The following is an 18,810-nucleotide window of genomic DNA, read 5'->3' as shown; positions in this document are numbered from 1 at the left end:
ATGCTTACTATTATTATTATCAATGATCGGGGAAAGATCAAAATGTGTGTTAAATAGGGCACAATCGAAGTCTTCATACGTTTACTCTTATTTGATTTGGAATAAAATATCCTTCATGCTAATTCCATTTAATTCTTTGACGTTATAATTCTTTCATCACTCATATTCGTAAGATAAAAAAAAAGATTTTTAATATTCCGTTATTTCGCTTTTGTATGTCGCATATACTATATGGCTTCCTATTTGTTTGTATCACACATTTAAATCTTTGATATCGTTTTTGTAATTACTAGCTTGAGCAGCTTTTTGTAAATTTCCAAATTGGCTTTTAATAATATAGATGTAGTACACTCGCTACTAATTAAATCCTGTGTGTACCATGAATTTTCGTGCCGTTCACTTTATGCGCGATATTTTTCACTGTAGGGTAATTTTCGTTTTATTTCTGGACCTTCCGCATGGTTGTCAACAATTTCTTTCACGCATGTAATTTTCGTCGGAAACAAATTTCAATTTTTTAGTAGCTTATACAATGAATTATATAGAAATAATACTAAAACACACATTTCCATTGTGCAACCGACATTTTAAAATGAATTAACTATCATTACATACGGATATTTGCCAGTTACGAGTAATATGAATACGAAACGACGCATAGAGGTACAATTACAGTAATGCATCTTGAACTCCCAACAGATGTTCTGAAGATTAAGTTTCAAATTTATAATGTTTCGCACCATGGCAAACATCCATTTATGATTTTTATTACCACTCCAATTTCGAAAAATATTGCCGCAGATCAATGAAAACGAAATTGGTTTGCTTAAATTGAAGTCGACCTCGTTGCGTTTTTGTCTCTTAACTCATATTTCCACTAATAAGTCACGTAGGGGAGCTGTAATAGAAGAGCGATGATTTACACACTTATGGCATCATTGGCATCTCGATAATAACCGAAATTTTCTCATTATCCACCTACGGTAATTGGAATATTGATATTCAAGTCATTCGAGATTTTTTGAATAATTCATTACAGGAAGCAATTACTGAATAGTATGAATATGAAGAGCAGCGACAATTAAATCCTTTTTAATTGTGGTCTATTTTAAAATGTCCAATTTAGTCTCTTTTGTCGAGGTAATTTGTCGTTCTAACCAGCATTTCAGCAAATGGTTTTTGTGTAAGTGTGATTATGAGTGAACTTATTCTCGACCGGAAGCTGGAATGCTGGAATTGACAATGACTAATGTTTCTAAAAAGGTATTATTTTACTTTGGTTGGCTTCCTTTTAAATAATGTTACTTGTGCATAGTTTGACTTTAGCTTTTTTGTAAACCTTTGCTATTCCTTTTGGCTATTTGCTAGCAGTTTTTCAGATGACCAGTTTACTATTTTTTGAATATGCGAAAGGAACATTTTAGTTATCCATTTCAGAATTCGATCAGGAGTTATCGTAAAACAAAGGGTGTATTTCAAATTTTGATTTACTGTGAATATGAGTTAACACGATTAAAATTTTATTACCGTTTGTTCCTTAATGGGTGCGGGTGATTTTGTTAATTCGTTTGCAAACTGCTTCCACATTTATACTTTTCCTGCATTAAATGCCTACTTTAGTATTAAATCATCTGCAAATTCGCATTCAGATAAACCATCCTTTGTACTATTTTTCTGTATTTTTCCTTCTAATTGTCTACAATTGATTCTGAATGCAATCACTCACATCTTAAATGTTTATTATTATTTGTTAAATATAAGTGTTCATTGTATTCTATGTTCTTGCTTTAGTTTACACTTTTAATTTTCTCTGTTGCACTTCCCCATACTAAAGTTCTTGGACATTTTTTATATCTATGATTTCGATGTGGTTTTTCGACTTTCTTTTTCGAAATTCGAAATTCTTCTTAATTTTAATATAAACAAAAAGTCTTGACCTTTTCTTTCCTTTCCGCAATCATTCTTGCTGGTTTGCAAGTATTTCGCATAACTTTCTATTAATTGATTAATTGACTTTCTATTATTAATTAATTGTATACATTTTAAAGATGTTGTTCTATCTAGATTTTTGTAAACTGGATTGATTGAACCTTCTACTTCATACTCTTTTATAGCGTTCGGTTTGTATTTTTATACCGTCTGCATCTCACTTTTGCAACATTTCAATTATAGTTGACTCGTATTCTGTCGTTTCCTTCTTTTCTACATTTTCACTCATTCTGCAGCATTCCGATATTTATCCTGTTGTTAATTAATTTTGCCTAGTCTGTACACATCAGTTCTCAAATTATTTCTTAGTGCTTTAGGGCGCCAAAGAGAGTTCCTGGCTACTTTTACTATAATCCTTCATATTTGAGTGTTTGTTGAAATGTTTCCCACTTTTATTTTGCGCTGCATTTAAGATATTGTCTAGTTTTTTATACGTTTCATTTATATATTTTTGTAATTTAAATGTATTCTACATTTCTCTGTACCTGCACTAGCAGGAGATTCTAATAGGTGTACTTACTTTTGCATATACCGATCCTTTACAACAATAATAATCAGGAGCAAATTGGCAACTAGAGCGACAAGGAAAACGAAAACATAAATGCCAATTACAGTGAACTGATTTTGTTTCAAAGCTTCATAAATTTGATCATCTGTTAAGTATTCATTGTTCACTGGATCCGTTGTGTTGTTCATTGTGGTAGGGTCTCTTTATCTGAAACAATAAAAGCCAGCATGAATCCCCCTACATAATTACAATATGCATTGTGATTGGGAAACTGGGGTAATTTAATTTTGTTCGTTTCTTGGTGACGTTTTGCTCTGCAATTATCGTGCTTTTGATAGCAAAAAATAGTCAAGTTTCACAGCTTATTTTTTGCTTGCTCTTTAGTTTCCCGGAAATTGTCTACTTTTACATATCTTTTAATATAAATGAACTAAATTAACTAACTTGACAATTGACCTTTGTTAAATGGAGTAAAAAGGTTTACGCCATTCTTTATTGAAGTTTCAACAGTTTTACATTATTTGTTAAAAAGGTAATAAATATTTAAAACTAGATATTTGCAAAACATTAAATTTGATGCTGTTTACGAACTCAATTTACCAATGACTTAGAGGAATTTTATTTCAGTACTTTAAAAATAAATTGCTACTTATAGAATTGATAGTAAATATATCAATGCACTAAATTTGATGATACGCAAATCACGAGCTCCGTATGTTTGTTTAAAATCCAGTAATTAATTGACACTTTCGCATTTAATCTACTCGATGTAGAATCGAAACTAAAACATTCGAAGTGCAAAATATCTATATAGATATTTGATGTTTTTTCAAATTCCAGAGAATTGCCTCGGTAAAAATAACACATTTTTTAATAATCCACCATTCTATGAAATACGTATATAAAACGTGAATACTTCGTATTCACCGGGAAAACCAAGCTGCGCAGATTTATAATATTTGTAAGCATTTTCTATATTCGAAGTTAATTATCAAACTAACAAAGGTTCATTACGAGTGCGATTTTTCCATATGTTAAATAGGTGAAAAACTAGACAAGCTGGTAGTTGATGGATAATGGAAAACTTGATCATTTTTTCTACGTTGCTGATCATACCGAAAACAGATTTGTGTTTTTATTGTACCTATTTTCTGAAATCGAGTGTAGAAGTAAAAGAAATAACGCGGCGGTGAGCTGAATATGTAGCTCTGGTTTAACTGTGCGCTGCAATTTATAGTAAAAAATGTAACTGGCGCTGATATTCTTAAACCGAAATGTTCTCCATTACTGCAATCTGTTTAAATTGCATTTGCAACTATCTGAACGTAAATGATTCATGATTAAAGCGATACATTGCGACACAACACCATTAATTTTCATTTATGTTTCCATCGGAGTAATAAAAAGTCAACTAAACACATCGTTAAATTGGCACTGTTTGCAAAGTGGTTATGTTTCTCTCGTTAGTCGCAATAAATCCGTTCATTAATTTGGGCAATATAGTTTTAGATGAAAATAATGAAACGGATGGATATACAAAGCTTTGAACTGCCACACTTTTCCTCAGTGGTTATATAATTTTAGTTATTCACATGCAAAGAAGGACTATTGACAATTCTATTAACTGAAACGTAATAAACGTTGCACTCAAACCCAGTACTGGTGCTGCATGAAAACTTCCTTTTGTAGCTCCTTCCAATTCAGTCACTCAACAATTGAACAAGAATTGTACATTCTACACGTGGAAACTCCCACAGCAATCTATTTAATCTCGTTTCACATAATCTCATACATGGAGCAATTTTTTGAATATTACAAGTGGTATAATTTGACAGTGGTAATATTTTCAGACACGAACTCTTATAGTCGTTTAAAGCAAATTTCATCATGCAGAAAGCCACAAAGCCCTTGTGGGGATTTCCATTTGTACGCAAGTTAAATACCAATGGACACCAAACTGGTTAATAGATTAAAGTGGCAACTTACTAATAACTGAAATTTGCAGCTATGCATGCCGCATTCGCTATTAATTCAATTACCACTAATATATTCGGAATGCGAAATATATTCGGAAGTGCTGGGCGAAAATTGGCAAATTGCTATGACTGTCTATTATTCTCCTATGTACAGCTAAGATGCCAATGTGAATTTGTTCATAAAACAATTATTTTTGCTATTTTTACATTTCATTTGATGTATTTATGTTTCATGTGCCCCTTCATCATGAGCCATATCTAGCTTGTTTCTTAACTTTATCTGTAGCTGTGTCAGATAGTCTTGAAATTCAGGGCTTAGGTCTTGAGTGTTTCAATATCACCTAACTTATTTTTTTCAGTTTTTTGTCTAGATCTGGTTTTCTTAAAACTTCATTAACTCAGGTCTCTACATCGTTGTTTTAGTACTTGTGTCGCAAAAAGTATTCTTTAGTTTTCTGATGTTGTCCAATTTTTCCATGAGTTTCAACCATAATATGTTTTGATTATAATTGATTTTTGAATTTGAGGCGTGTTCGAGAATTACGTACAGATACATTTAAATGCGATTAAAGCGACCAAGAGGTACGTGTTTTTCGCAGATTAGAGGCGTTGTTTTTTAATGAAATCGAAGGAGAAACCAACAGATGTAATTTTAGCAGGTTTCAAATTGCGCTTAAAATGCTTTGCTATTATACTGTTTTGATCAGAGATCAAGGACGATGTGATCCAAAATAATATTCTAGGTTTAATGTGTTTTCCAATAGATTTCAATAGGTAAATAACGCACACACACACGTTTTAACCCTGTTAAATGTTAAACCCATTTAATCGTTTTACTAAATTATAATTTTTGTCTGAAAACATTGATAAAATCTCTATTTTTACTGTTATTGAATGTAACATTATATTTGTGTGGAATGTTTGCAGTATTATTATTAAATAAACTATTAATATTTTTAATAAATTAATACTAAGTCTATGATATAATAATTCATAAATTTACTCCGTTATGCGAATTTATTTATTAAAAAAGCAGCTCTTCCGCAGTGGTTTCTTTCAAGCTAATTTGAGATTACTAAATGCGTTTTTTTATAATGCGTCAATTTTATAACTATTACTACAAATAACAATTACAAGTCTTCCAATCATATTTTTTACCCGGAGAACATCTTTATACGTCTAATCCTTCGAACTCTGTGCTCGAAGTACCTGATAGGTAAGCCCAAAGTGCATCTTATTATTAAATTCCATTGAATATTTCCATCGTGCATTTTATATTTGCTGCATGGTAGAATACTTTCCTATACGATCGGCATCGCATACTATAAATTCCCTATAAATGTTATTAATTATAAATTCCTGAATTCATTTTGAACATTCTGTATGGCGCTAAAGTTTTATTGCGATATTTTAAAGTTTGCATACTTTATGTATATATGATACACGTTGGATATATATTTCTAAACGCTTAATTTTGGACCTACAAATTTTGCACCTGACATTTGAAAAGCAGTTTATTAACATCATTATATCATAAAAATCGGTTAGAATATTTGAATAAAATTTTACAAAAGAAACAATTTTACACAGAAATTGATCCTGATTGTTACTGATTTCTCTTAATATGAGGCGTATTTTAAAGATTTTATTACTTTGTTTTATTGCTGTTCAAGTGTTTTTGTGCGATGCACTGTTTTGCAATAAAACGTTAAATGCACTTGTTTCATACGGTAACCCCACTCCTAAAGGATTTTCATATATTTTTTATAAGTTGATTCACAGTTTGTCTTTATTTCAGTACCAGAATATTCAGTAATCACTACAAGTGAATAGTGAAATTGACGGTTTTTATATTTAGTTACAAAGTAGATTAATAAATTGAATTTTTTAAATTATTTATATCTACTTTTACTACTCGATCTATACTACCGCTCCTAGATCTCCGGCTCCAAACTGGTAGGTAAAATCCTAAAGTCGAAATAAAATAAATTTAATCTCAGATGGCTCAATAGAGGGTTTACAATTTTTCTGTTCGTGGTTCAAAGTTTGAAGGTTTATAGGATTTAGGAGCTTAAATCATAAAGTTTTAATATGTTTGCCAAACCTTTGTCTCGGGCAAAGAGAAAGCTTTACCAGCAAATCATCACACATTCATATTTTGTGCTATTCGAGTAAACATAATTAACTATATTTAATAGTAAATGACGGTGAAAAAAATCAAATAATTATTGGCACTTTTACTGCTCATGGTGTTGAGATTATAACTTTTGAAGTTTTTAAGATAATCGACCGAACAAGCGAACAACATCCTAAATTTGAAAGTCTAACAAGATTACTATTGATTGATTAATTACTGCTTAAGATATATCACAACTTCTAGAATTTTCCTGAGATTCTATTACTTCAAACATAGCTTAGCTTTGGAAAATTATATAATTTTTGCTTGCTTCAGTATTCACCTTGCTTGTTTGGAACAAGTGCTTGTAATCATGTTTGTAATCAAGTTCCTAATACCGTTGTTAAGAACTCATTTTTATTTCAATAAATTTGTTATACTCATTAATAACAACTTTTCAATTCATTTTCACTTAAACAAACTTTCTGATAAAAATCTAAAGTGTAAGTTTTATGAATAATACAAATACAAGAAACTTCTATTATAAATAATTTATTTGAACTTACAAAACTGAGTTTAGGAAATTCTGTCCAAATGGAATCCTGTTTATCTTAAGCAAAGTGTTTCCTATTGACATTTCCACTCTCTACAAACCAGTTTAATGTATTTTTCGAGATTCTAGAAGGCGATATATCCTAATTATTGTTTGTCTTTTTCCACCTTTGCTGCAGGTCGACTAGCACGAATTTTCCTGAGCAATTTTAAAATCCGGAGTGTATTTTGTATTAGATTTTAATTAAAATAACGTTCATGTTGCTTGTTTAATTTTGGATAATATTTTATAAACTTGACCCTTGAAGGATTGAAACAACTTTGACGCGACTAACTTTTGCTGCATAGAACCACAATAACCCATTTTCAAGATCCCAATTTATATCGAACGAATGTTACACATTTCGAAAGGATAAAGACCATAAATCTTTCTTAGGTGTAGGTTGTCTGGCTTAATGCTCTTATATAAAACCAACTGCCTATATAAGCGAAAAACAAAGTCCTGAGATAAAAAGCAAAGAAGTACGTTTTTCGTGGCTCACTTTTTATACAGGATTCATTCAGCGTTATGGGTGATTGATGTTTTTATGTGTAAATTACTACGGCGAAAAATTCAGAGCATGATATCGTTACACACAGGAAGTAAGTGAGCGAATTTGTTTCTTTGCAAATTACACCAATTTTCAAACTAGGCTATAACCCGAAATGTTTAAAGTTGTGGCACTTTTTTCTCATTATTCATACGCTACGAGGTAATATTATATGTGATATTTGCAGAAATCGATTACCTAGTTAATTCTATTGTTGCCACTGGTTTGATATGAATATGTAGGCTTAATGATTAATTTGATTATTGGCTAGCATAATCGTAAAACGTTGATGCAAATTACGGTATTAAATAACTGCAAATTTCATATGCTGATTAGGTCGCTACACAGTTACAGGCAAAGTTATGTTTTCCGATTTATTTTCAAATTCCATAGACTTAAATTACATTTCACTAATCAAATTAATTCAGTGCCCAGCTGTTTACGTTGTTTCGAATTAACAAGCACGTTTTCAGTGCTTATAGTCATAATCAGTCATTTATTTATTTGTCATTTCAGACTAATAATTTTACTGCTTAGAATTTCAGCAATTCATTTCCAGAATAATTTTTCATATTAATACTAGTAATAATACCGCACTAATTAAATTAGAGTTTGAGAGGTAATTAATATATATAATTCAATTGGATTCAAAAAACTTTGTCCACAATGGAAACTGAATGAATTAAATTGTTATGATTTTTGTAATTAGTTTCATTCGCAAATTAGTCCAATTGCATGCAGACCCTATGTACACTTCGTGCCACTTGCATATATTTCCATAAGCAATCAACAGACGAAAAGTTTAGAATATTACCCACTCTTCGTGCCTCAAAGCCATTAAACCGAAAAATTAGCCCCAAGCCAAATTAATTTTTCTCAATAAATCTGTTTATTCTGCGGCAGCAGCGGAAAGTAATCCACCAGAAGGGCAAATTCTGTTTCGCACCATGATTTTTAAACCGATTTATCAAAATCCGGGCAGCTGATTCTAAGTGGCAGACCATTTGCATCAGTTGCACCGAAGGAAATTAGGACAAGAGCATTATGCAGAAATTTGGCTCTATTTGGAAACGAAGCCTTGGAAATGTCAGAGACAAATGAAATAATTAAAATCAAACAATTAATGAAATTTCACGAGGCAAAACACAACGACTTGCCTTCTGTATAGGAACTGAGTAGCAAATTTAGTTCGAAAAAGCAAGTTTGCAGTTTGATGATACTTCAGCTCCGTGGTGAAATTAATTCTCATTAGACTAACTTAAAAGTTTACTGGCAACTAGGTCATCTGCTCTATTGAAGTGGCGATTTGTCAACAAAACTGACTATAAATCTTCAGCTAAATCAAGCTTTGAATTATGGAATAATTGAATAAAGGACTGGCAAGCAGGGGTGTGCAAGACATCAAGGCGTCAAAATAACATAAAACATAAGTCGCAGTACTTTTTTTTAGTTTGAACTTGAGGCTATTTATAATTTATATTCTAGTGTGGTTTTAAACATATTGACGTGTACAATCTGGTCGGTTTGTAGCTGGTGGGACTCAAGCAATGAAATAAGTTTGGAAAGCCCAAATCTAAAGGACACTAATTAGTGTCTGTCCCCATCCAAACTTGCGGCATTCGCATTTGCATGACTTAAATTCGAAGCTGAAATAAATAAAACTATACCTATCGCAACTTTTCAGAGATGCAAAAACGAACCAGATATCATACGATTCTAATTCAAATTATTTCAAAATTCAAGCGGTTTTTAAGCTCCTCCAAGATTGATTCGGACAGTATCTCAATCCGATTCAAAATCTATGTTAACACAAATAAAATCCTCATGCTCTCGCCATTTGACAGTGATAACTTGAACCCCATTTAACACACCTCTTTGCTTATAAGATGGCTATACCCGGGGCATCTGTCCAGCTTAGGGATAGAACCGGCATTTCTCCCTAAACCATTTATTGCATCCGAAGAAGTCCACTTAAATTCAGGAGCGATTTGCCTTGGGGGTTGCGTTTAATGCAGGCTGAGAAATAAACCCTCTTACTTATGCGACTACAATTTATGCGGCGAAACCCAATCAAATATACGAAGGGTCGTCTTTTTATTACGATTTCACTAAAATCTTGACACAACGAGTTGATTTATTCCTAATACGAAACTATTATTTGTTAGTTCTGCAAAATTTAAATTTTAACATTTATATAACTTAGTTCGACTACTCTTCATGTGTCCATGGTTATTGAAAAAAATGTATTTGGCAAATTTTCGACAAATTTTCGTCTTATAAAAACTCGAGAAAGAAATGGCCTCATTATTCTAAAAATAGATGTATTTTTAGAATAAGTCGTTGGCTTTTACCGTTATTTGTTGCGTATATCAGCAAAATATTATCAAAGCTTAATTAAACGGAGGCATTCTTAGTCTACGGTTACGACCATTGAACGTTCTTTCTACCGTAAATACGTATTCTTATATTTCGTAATTCAAAGCCAGAAGCTTTCCACAAGGGCTTAAAAGGGAAAACGTAGACATTTCCTATCTAAAGCCATTTTAATTGCAATAAAATATTTTCGCAAAAAATTTTCAGGCAATAACATTATCAATATTAGGTCTGTTTATGTGGAACGTGCAATATTGCAAGGCATATGAAAGTCATTAACTTTCATTATGTAAGTTTTCCTGAGTTTAATTAACTTTCATCAATAGTATTGATAGAGTTGTCTATCTAGACCTCTATCTGTCTCTATGGACCAGAACTGGGTTTATGTTGAGTTTTTATCTAATATCCATTGGAAGCACTTCACTTAAACCTCATTTTATAACAATTGTTAACAAATTACTACGTGCAGAAAATTAAATTATGTTTTTTTGATGAAATGTTTCCAGACTCCTTAGGGCAAAATTTCATTCTTCTTCGAGGAGTATCTAAATGATTGATTGCTGAAGCAATTGAACAAATATCTCATATTAGTCAGCGAAAGGCATTTTGCCTGCATTTTATTTTTTTATTTTTTTATTTATCAGCCTGAATTATGAATCGTTGTGGCTTTGTTTACACCACTAGAAACATTTCACATTTAGCATCAGGCATTTAGTTTGGGTTAGTTGATGTACTGATTATTGTCGTACTTTTTATTTCCATTTCTTTAGCCTGATCTTCTAACCCTTCGAATATTTGGGCAACTATATATTTTAAATACAGATTTGAAAAAAAATTATTTATAGAACGCAGCCTTGGCTCACGCCTCTTCCTGTTTTAATCTCCATAAATATTTTTCGATTGATTGATACTCTTTTGAAAACATTTTGATAACTCATTCAACATCTATAAATTTAATAAATGTTGGGAAAAACACATTAAAAATATTGTTGAGAACGATCCAACAAGTACGGGGGTTGTTACCAATTAGCTCGGCGTTAGTCATTGTTATGCGTGGACAAAAAAGCGAAAAAATGTATACTTTTCATTCTGATTCTTCAAATTCTGGCTGCTGACAAAGCCACGTTCACCAAAAATAGAAATAGCCGTTTCAGAAATCCGTAGGATTGATGTGATGATAATCCCGATGTAATTCGAAGAAGTCAAGTTCAACACCGAGGTTTTATAAATGTGTGGACAGGATATGGAAACGGATTACGTTTTCTGCTATACATTTAACCAGACCTATTAATCGTTAAAACTATTTAGATTTTTTACAAAGCTGGTTTTCGGTGCTTTTAGAAGGCTGAAGGTAGTTTAGAAGCGAAGCGCAGTAACGTTTTTACAATGCTTTTTCGAATAGGTGGATTGGCCGCAATGAACCAGTCGTTTGGACATCCAAGCCGCCAAACTTAAACCTTTGTGATTTCGTCCTGTAGGATTTCACCAAAAGCTTGAGTTACCATGAGTTGCAAGCCAACGCATGGAAACCTTAAATTCATTCATTTAATTCTTTAACTATTCACATAAAGTAGGCTGCTCGATATAAAAGAAAACCTATTTCCTTATTGCAAACCATTAAAGAATAGGACAGAACGTTGTGGCCATGAAAATTTATTTTGCCAAAATTCTATACAACTTTCTCATTTTTAAGGCCTCTCAAAAAAGTTGTTTGTTTCAATTATATTGTTATTCAAAGAATCATATAGTCTTGACGATTTTCTTTTAGCAATATCGCTCGTGCTTAACTATTCGAAATGTCTTACTATTTGATGCCAAATAGCTAAAAATATCTGACCAATTTGGTTAACTTTTCTTAGATAGATATGAAAAGTTTTGTGAGAATACAAAATGTACTTTTGTCCTGCATGAGCACTGTAAATAACAAATGTGAAAGGTAACAAATAAAAACGAGAAAACTAGAAAAAGGAGCAAATGGATAAAATATAATACGACAATGTTGTTTTCACTTGCCTTTTGGTTGACGAAATAGTAATTCTTATTTCATGCTTGATGTTGTTAAAAACAAAAATATTAAATGTCCATTTCATAAAAGCAATTACTTAATCTTTACCTTTGATGCAAACAACTTTTTTTCTTTGGTTTTCATTACACAGCTGCCGTTGTGAATTTTACGTACGCAATAATAATTTTATCTGCCGCTACAATGCGTGACGCGCCGAACATCTTTATTCAATTTCTAGGAGTCGTTTTTACAATTTATCCAAAGAAAATATCTGCGATTTTACGTACCTCACTTATATACAAGCAAATATATTACACTCGCTAAATAAGTGACTACAGATGAAAATTAATCAAAAGCGGCAAAGCAATAATCATCTCCTTACAATCTTCCAAAAAATCTTATATAATTTTTGTTCTGCCGGGAAGTTTTTGTACAGAAATATTTCATCACACAACTGTTTGAATGATGTTTGGGAAAGGGGGAATACTTTCAGACTGCCTCTGGAAGTACTTTTTTCCTTTCAGTCGATTTGTGTATGTGTCAAAGAAATGAACAGTAGCCGACTGAAAAATGGGTAGTATTATCGTGATTGTGAAAATTGCTATATTAGGAGTCACTAAAAATAAATTGGGTATATGATAAAACTTTGTATAATAAAACTAAACGCAAAAGGTTCTTAGAGTCGTTGATAGTTGAGGAATATATGGCCATTTATATTGAAGATTTTATAAAATGTTCGAAGTTTGCTTTATTCTGTGCTCGAAAAAGATTAACTGATCGAAAAAATTAAAAAAAATAAAAATTAAAATGCCCAATTAAGAGTGGTTTGAGAAATAAATCGGGTATAATCTCTTCATATAGTTGACCACAAAACCAGCTTCTTAGAGACGTTAACTGTGAAACAATCATCGTCAATGGTACGAGCTTTCCTATGGCTATTTATATTGTAAACATTTCAAGATCTTCGGCCTTTTCTTTATCCTGTGCCCATTCATAACTTTTTTACGGATAATCAAATCACACTCCGGCAGTTTGTAACGGAAAAATGCAAATTTTCCTCGAATTTATTGATATATTTTCCCACATATCGTTATTTATGAACAGTTATTAATTTTTTCTTCGTCAAAATTGCCGCAAACTTTATTTAACGATAAACATTGTATAAATTTATTATTCATAAAATAGTACGAGTTTCAGTTACTCATGCTAAAATAATAAACGCCTTTTGCTTAGTTATCGTCAACAAATAGAGGTGGAAAATTCCGATGAATTGCAGTAAATTTCCTGCAAGTTCATGCACATTCAAAGGCCATTTGTTCTGTTTCAAAATTAACGCTCAATGATTGTGGTTTTTCAAAGCAGTTTCTAGACTTTAAAGTTCAAAACTTTATATTTATTTTAATACGGTTGTCTAAACAATAAAACGTTTGGAAATGTTCTTCTTCTTGCGCATCTGAAGCAAGGCAGGAGCTTTTTGTGTAATTATTTTCGGTGGGTTGAGTACTTATATTTAGAGAAACCATCATCGTTTCTGTAAGTTTATATATTTATTTGTTCAACAAGCAACTGCCATGTCGCTGATTGCCTTATTGTGGGTTCGAAATTAGGTCAACATTATATTTTCAAAGAAACTGAAGCTATAGTTTTGTTCTGGTGGATCAGATAGTGAAAAAACTTGAAATACACGGAACATTACTTAAGTGGTCACTTTAATTTCCCTCTGCAGTTGCAGTATATAACTATTTACGTTTCCCGCTTTCGATTTTCAAACTCGATTTATTTCAATTTCGGACTGCTTCGAACAGGTTTTAGTGTTTGCTTTCATTTCTTTCACCAGATCGGACATTTCGGAATAAAGCACGACTTTACTTATTTCCGAATGGCGGTTTACACTGATTTATCGGGCCGCAAGATAAATTGCCGAACATGTGCATTTGGTAGTGTAAGCTCACAACTCAGTTTTGATGCAACTTGAATTATACTTTGTTCTTAAATAAGCTGCATTTGCCAATGCAAATATGTTAAATTTCGTTATTGATATGCAAATACCCAACATAGTTCAATATCCAAATTTCATATTGTATATATATGCTAATAACTATAGATACAAATGTCGTTTAATATTGCGAATTTTGCCATAAAAGTCAACATGGATTTAGTTACCTATAATTCAAATTAAACAGCATGATGATTATATTTGCAAAAAATAACTTGACGCCATGCGGTTGGGGAGCACGAAAGGCCTTAAAAGTTTATGGAGAATCGAACCTTCAAAGAAAAAGCTGAAGCTGACAAGGTATTGAATTGCTTTTATATTTAAATGATCTCTTTAATATGCTTGAAGCTACATAAGCTGAAACTTAGGTATTAAACCAAAAGGCTATAACCCGAAATGTTTAAAGTTGTGGCACTTTTTTCTCATTATTCATACGCTACGAGGTAATATTATATGTGATATTTGCAGAAATCGATTACCTAGTTAATTCTATTGTTTACTCCGTTATGCGAATTTGTTTATTAAAAAAGCAGCTCTTCTGCAGTGGTTTCTTTCAAGCTAATTTAAGATTACCAAATGCGTTCTGTTAATTTTATAACTATTACAACAAATAACAATTACAGGTCTTCCAATCATATTTTTTACCCGGAGAACATCTTTATGCGTCTAATCTTTCGAGCTCTGTGCTTGAAGTACCTGATAGGTAAGCCCAAAGTGCATCTTATTATTAAATTCCATTGAATATTTCCATCGTGCATTTTATATTTGCTGTATGGTAGAATACTTTCCTATACGATCGGCATTGCATACTATAAATTCCCTATAAATGTTATTAATTATAAATTCCTGAACTCATTTTGAACATTCTGTATGGCGCTAAAGTTTTATTGCGATATTTTAAAGTTTGCATACTTTATGTACATATGATACACGTTGGATATATATTTCTAAACGCTTAATTTTGGACCTTCAAATTTTGCACATGACATTTGAATTGATCCTGATTGTTACTGATTTCTCTTAATATGAGGCGTATTTTAAAGATTTTATTACTTTGTTTTATTGCTGTCCAAGTGTTTTTATCCGATGCACTGTTTTGCAATAAAACATTAAATGCACTTGTTTCATACGGTAATCCAGTTTGAATGATACTCGCATATTATGATAGCTCACTCCTAGATGATTTTCATATATTTTTTATAAGTTGATCTTGCATATTCACAGTTTGTCTTTATTTCACTACCAGAATATTCAGTAATCACTACAAGTCGATCCTGAAATTGACGGTTTTTATATATAGTTACAAAGTAGATTAATAAATTTAATTTTTGTAAATTATTTATATCTACTATTACTACTCGATCTATACTACCGCTATCTCCGGCTCCAAACTGGTAGGTAAAATCCTAAAATCGAAATAAAATAAATTTAATCTCAGATGGCTCAATAGAGGGTTTACAATTTTTCTGTTCGTGGTTCAAAGTTTGAAGGTTTATAGGATTTAGGAGCTTAAATCATAAAGTTTTAATATGTTTGCCAAACCTTTGTCTCGGGCAAAGAGAAAGCTTTACCAGCAAATCATCACACATTCATATTTTGTGCTATTCGAGTAAACATAATTAACTATATTTAATAGTAAATGACGGTGAAAAAAATCAAATAATTATTGGCACTTTTACTGCTCATGGTGTTGAGATTATAACTTTTGAAGTTTTTAAGATAATCGACCGAACAAGCGAACAACATCCTAAATTTGAAAGTCTAACAAGATTACTATTGATTGATTAATTACTGCTTAAGATATATCACAACTTCTAGAATTTTCCTGAGATTCTATTACTTCAAACATAGCTTAGCTTTGGAAAATTATATAATTTTTGCTTGCTTCAGTATTCACCTTGCTTGTTTGGAACAAGTGCTTGTAATCATGTTTGTAATCAAGTTCCTAATACCGTTGTTAAGAACTCATTTTTATTTCAATAAATTTGTTATACTCATTAATAACAACTTTTCAATTCATTTTCACTTAAACAAACTTTCTGATAAAAATCTAAAGTGTAAGTTTTATGAATAATACAAATACAAGAAACTTCTATTATAAATAATTTATTTGAACTTACAAAACTGAGTTTAGGAAATTCTGTCCAAATGGAATCCTGTTTATCTTAAGCAAAGTGTTTCCTATTGACATTTCCACTCTCTACAAACCAGTTTAATGTATTTTTCGAGATTCTAGAAGGCGATATATCCTAATTATTGTTTGTCTTTTTCCACCTTTGCTGCAGGTCGACTAGCACGAATTTTCCTGAGCAATTTTAAAATCCGGAGTGTATTTTGTATTAGATTTTAATTAAAATAACGTTCATGTTGCTTGTTTAATTTTGGATAATATTTTATAAACTTGACCCTTGAAGGATTGAAACAACTTTGACGCGACTAACTTTTGCTGCATAGAACCACAATAACCCATTTTCAAGATCCCAATTTATATCGAACGAATGTTACACATTTCGAAAGGATAAAGACCATAAATCTTTCTTAGGTGTAGGTTGTCTGGCTTAATGCTCTTATATAAAACCAACTGCCTATATAAGCGAAAAACAAAGTCCTGAGATAAAAAGCAAAGAAGTACGTTTTTCGTGGCTCACTTTTTATACAGGATTCATTCAGCGTTATGGGTGATTGATGTTTTTATGTGTAAATTACTACGGCGAAAAATTCAGAGCATGATATCGTTACACACAGGAAGTAAGTGAGCGAATTTGTTTCTTTGCAAATTACACCAATTTTCAAACTAGGCTATAACCCGAAATGTTTAAAGTTGTGGCACTTTTTTCTCATTATTCATACGCTACGAGGTAATATTATATGTGATATTTGCAGAAATCGATTACCTAGTTAATTCTATTGTTGCCACTGGTTTGATATGAATATGTAGGCTTAATGATTAATTTGATTATTGGCTAGCATAATCGTAAAACGTTGATGCAAATTACGGTATTAAATAACTGCAAATTTCATATGCTGATTAGGTCGCTACACAGTTACAGGCAAAGTTATGTTTTCCGATTTATTTTCAAATTCCATAGACTTAAATTACATTTCACTAATCAAATTAATTCAGTGCCCAGCTGTTTACGTTGTTTCGAATTAACAAGCACGTTTTCAGTGCTTATAGTCATAATCAGTCATTTATTTATTTGTCATTTCAGACTAATAATTTTACTGCTTAGAATTTCAGCAATTCATTTCCAGAATAATTTTTCATATTAATACTAGTAATAATACCGCACTAATTAAATTAGAGTTTGAGAGGTAATTAATATATATAATTCAATTGGATTCAAAAAACTTTGTCCACAATGGAAACTGAATGAATTAAATTGTTATGATTTTTGTAATTAGTTTCATTCGCAAATTAGTCCAATTGCATGCAGACCCTATGTACACTTCGTGCCACTTGCATATATTTCCATAAGCAATCAACAGACGAAAAGTTTAGAATATTACCCACTCTTCGTGCCTCAAAGCCATTAAACCGAAAAATTAGCCCCAAGCCAAATTAATTTTTCTCAATAAATCTGTTTATTCTGCGGCAGCAGCGGAAAGTAATCCACCAGAAGGGCAAATTCTGTTTCGCACCATGATTTTTAAACCGATTTATCAAAATCCGGGCAGCTGATTCTAAGTGGCAGACCATTTGCATCAGTTGCACCGAAGGAAATTAGGACAAGAGCATTATGCAGAAATTTGGCTCTATTTGGAAACGAAGCCTTGGAAATGTCAGAGACAAATGAAATAATTAAAATCAAACAATTAATGAAATTTCACGAGGCAAAACACAACGACTTGCCTTCTGTATAGGAACTGAGTAGCAAATTTAGTTCGAAAAAGCAAGTTTGCAGTTTGATGATACTTCAGCTCCGTGGTGAAATTAATTCTCATTAGACTAACTTAAAAGTTTACTGGCAACTAGGTCATCTGCTCTATTGAAGTGGCGATTTGTCAACAAAACTGACTATAAATCTTCAGCTAAATCAAGCTTTGAATTATGGAATAATTGAATAAAGGACTGGCAAGCAGGGGTGTGCAAGACATCAAGGCGTCAAAATAACATAAAACATAAGTCGCAGTACTTTTTTTTAGTTTGAACTTGAGGCTATTTATAATTTATATTCTAGTGTGGTTTTAAACATATTGACGTGTACAATCTGGTCGGTTTGTAGCTGGTGGGACTCAAGCAATGAAATAAGTTTGGAAAGCCCAAATCTAAAGGACACTAATTAGTGTCTGTCCCCATCCAAACTTGCGGCATTCGCATTTGCATGACTTAAATTCGAAGCTGAAATAAATAAAACTATACCTATCGCAACTTTTCAGAGATGCAAAAACGAACCAGATATCATACGATTCTAATTCAAATTATTTCAAAATTCAAGCGGTTTTTAAGCTCCTCCAAGATTGATTCGGACAGTATCTCAATCCGATTCAAAATCTATGTTAACACAAATAAAATCCTCATGCTCTCGCCATTTGACAGTGATAACTTGAACCCCATTTAACACACCTCTTTGCTTATAAGATGGCTATACCCGGGGCATCTGTCCAGCTTAGGGATAGAACCGGCATTTCTCCCTAAACCATTTATTGCATCCGAAGAAGTCCACTTAAATTCAGGAGCGATTTGCCTTGGGGGTTGCGTTTA

This window comes from Dendroctonus ponderosae, unplaced genomic scaffold, assembly GCF_020466585.1.
Source record: "Dendroctonus ponderosae isolate FM_Combo_2020 unplaced genomic scaffold, Dpon_F_20191213v2 Dpon_F_20191213_6, whole genome shotgun sequence".
NCBI lineage: Eukaryota > Metazoa > Arthropoda > Insecta > Coleoptera > Curculionidae > Dendroctonus > Dendroctonus ponderosae.
This window is presented reverse-complemented; position numbering follows the sequence as displayed.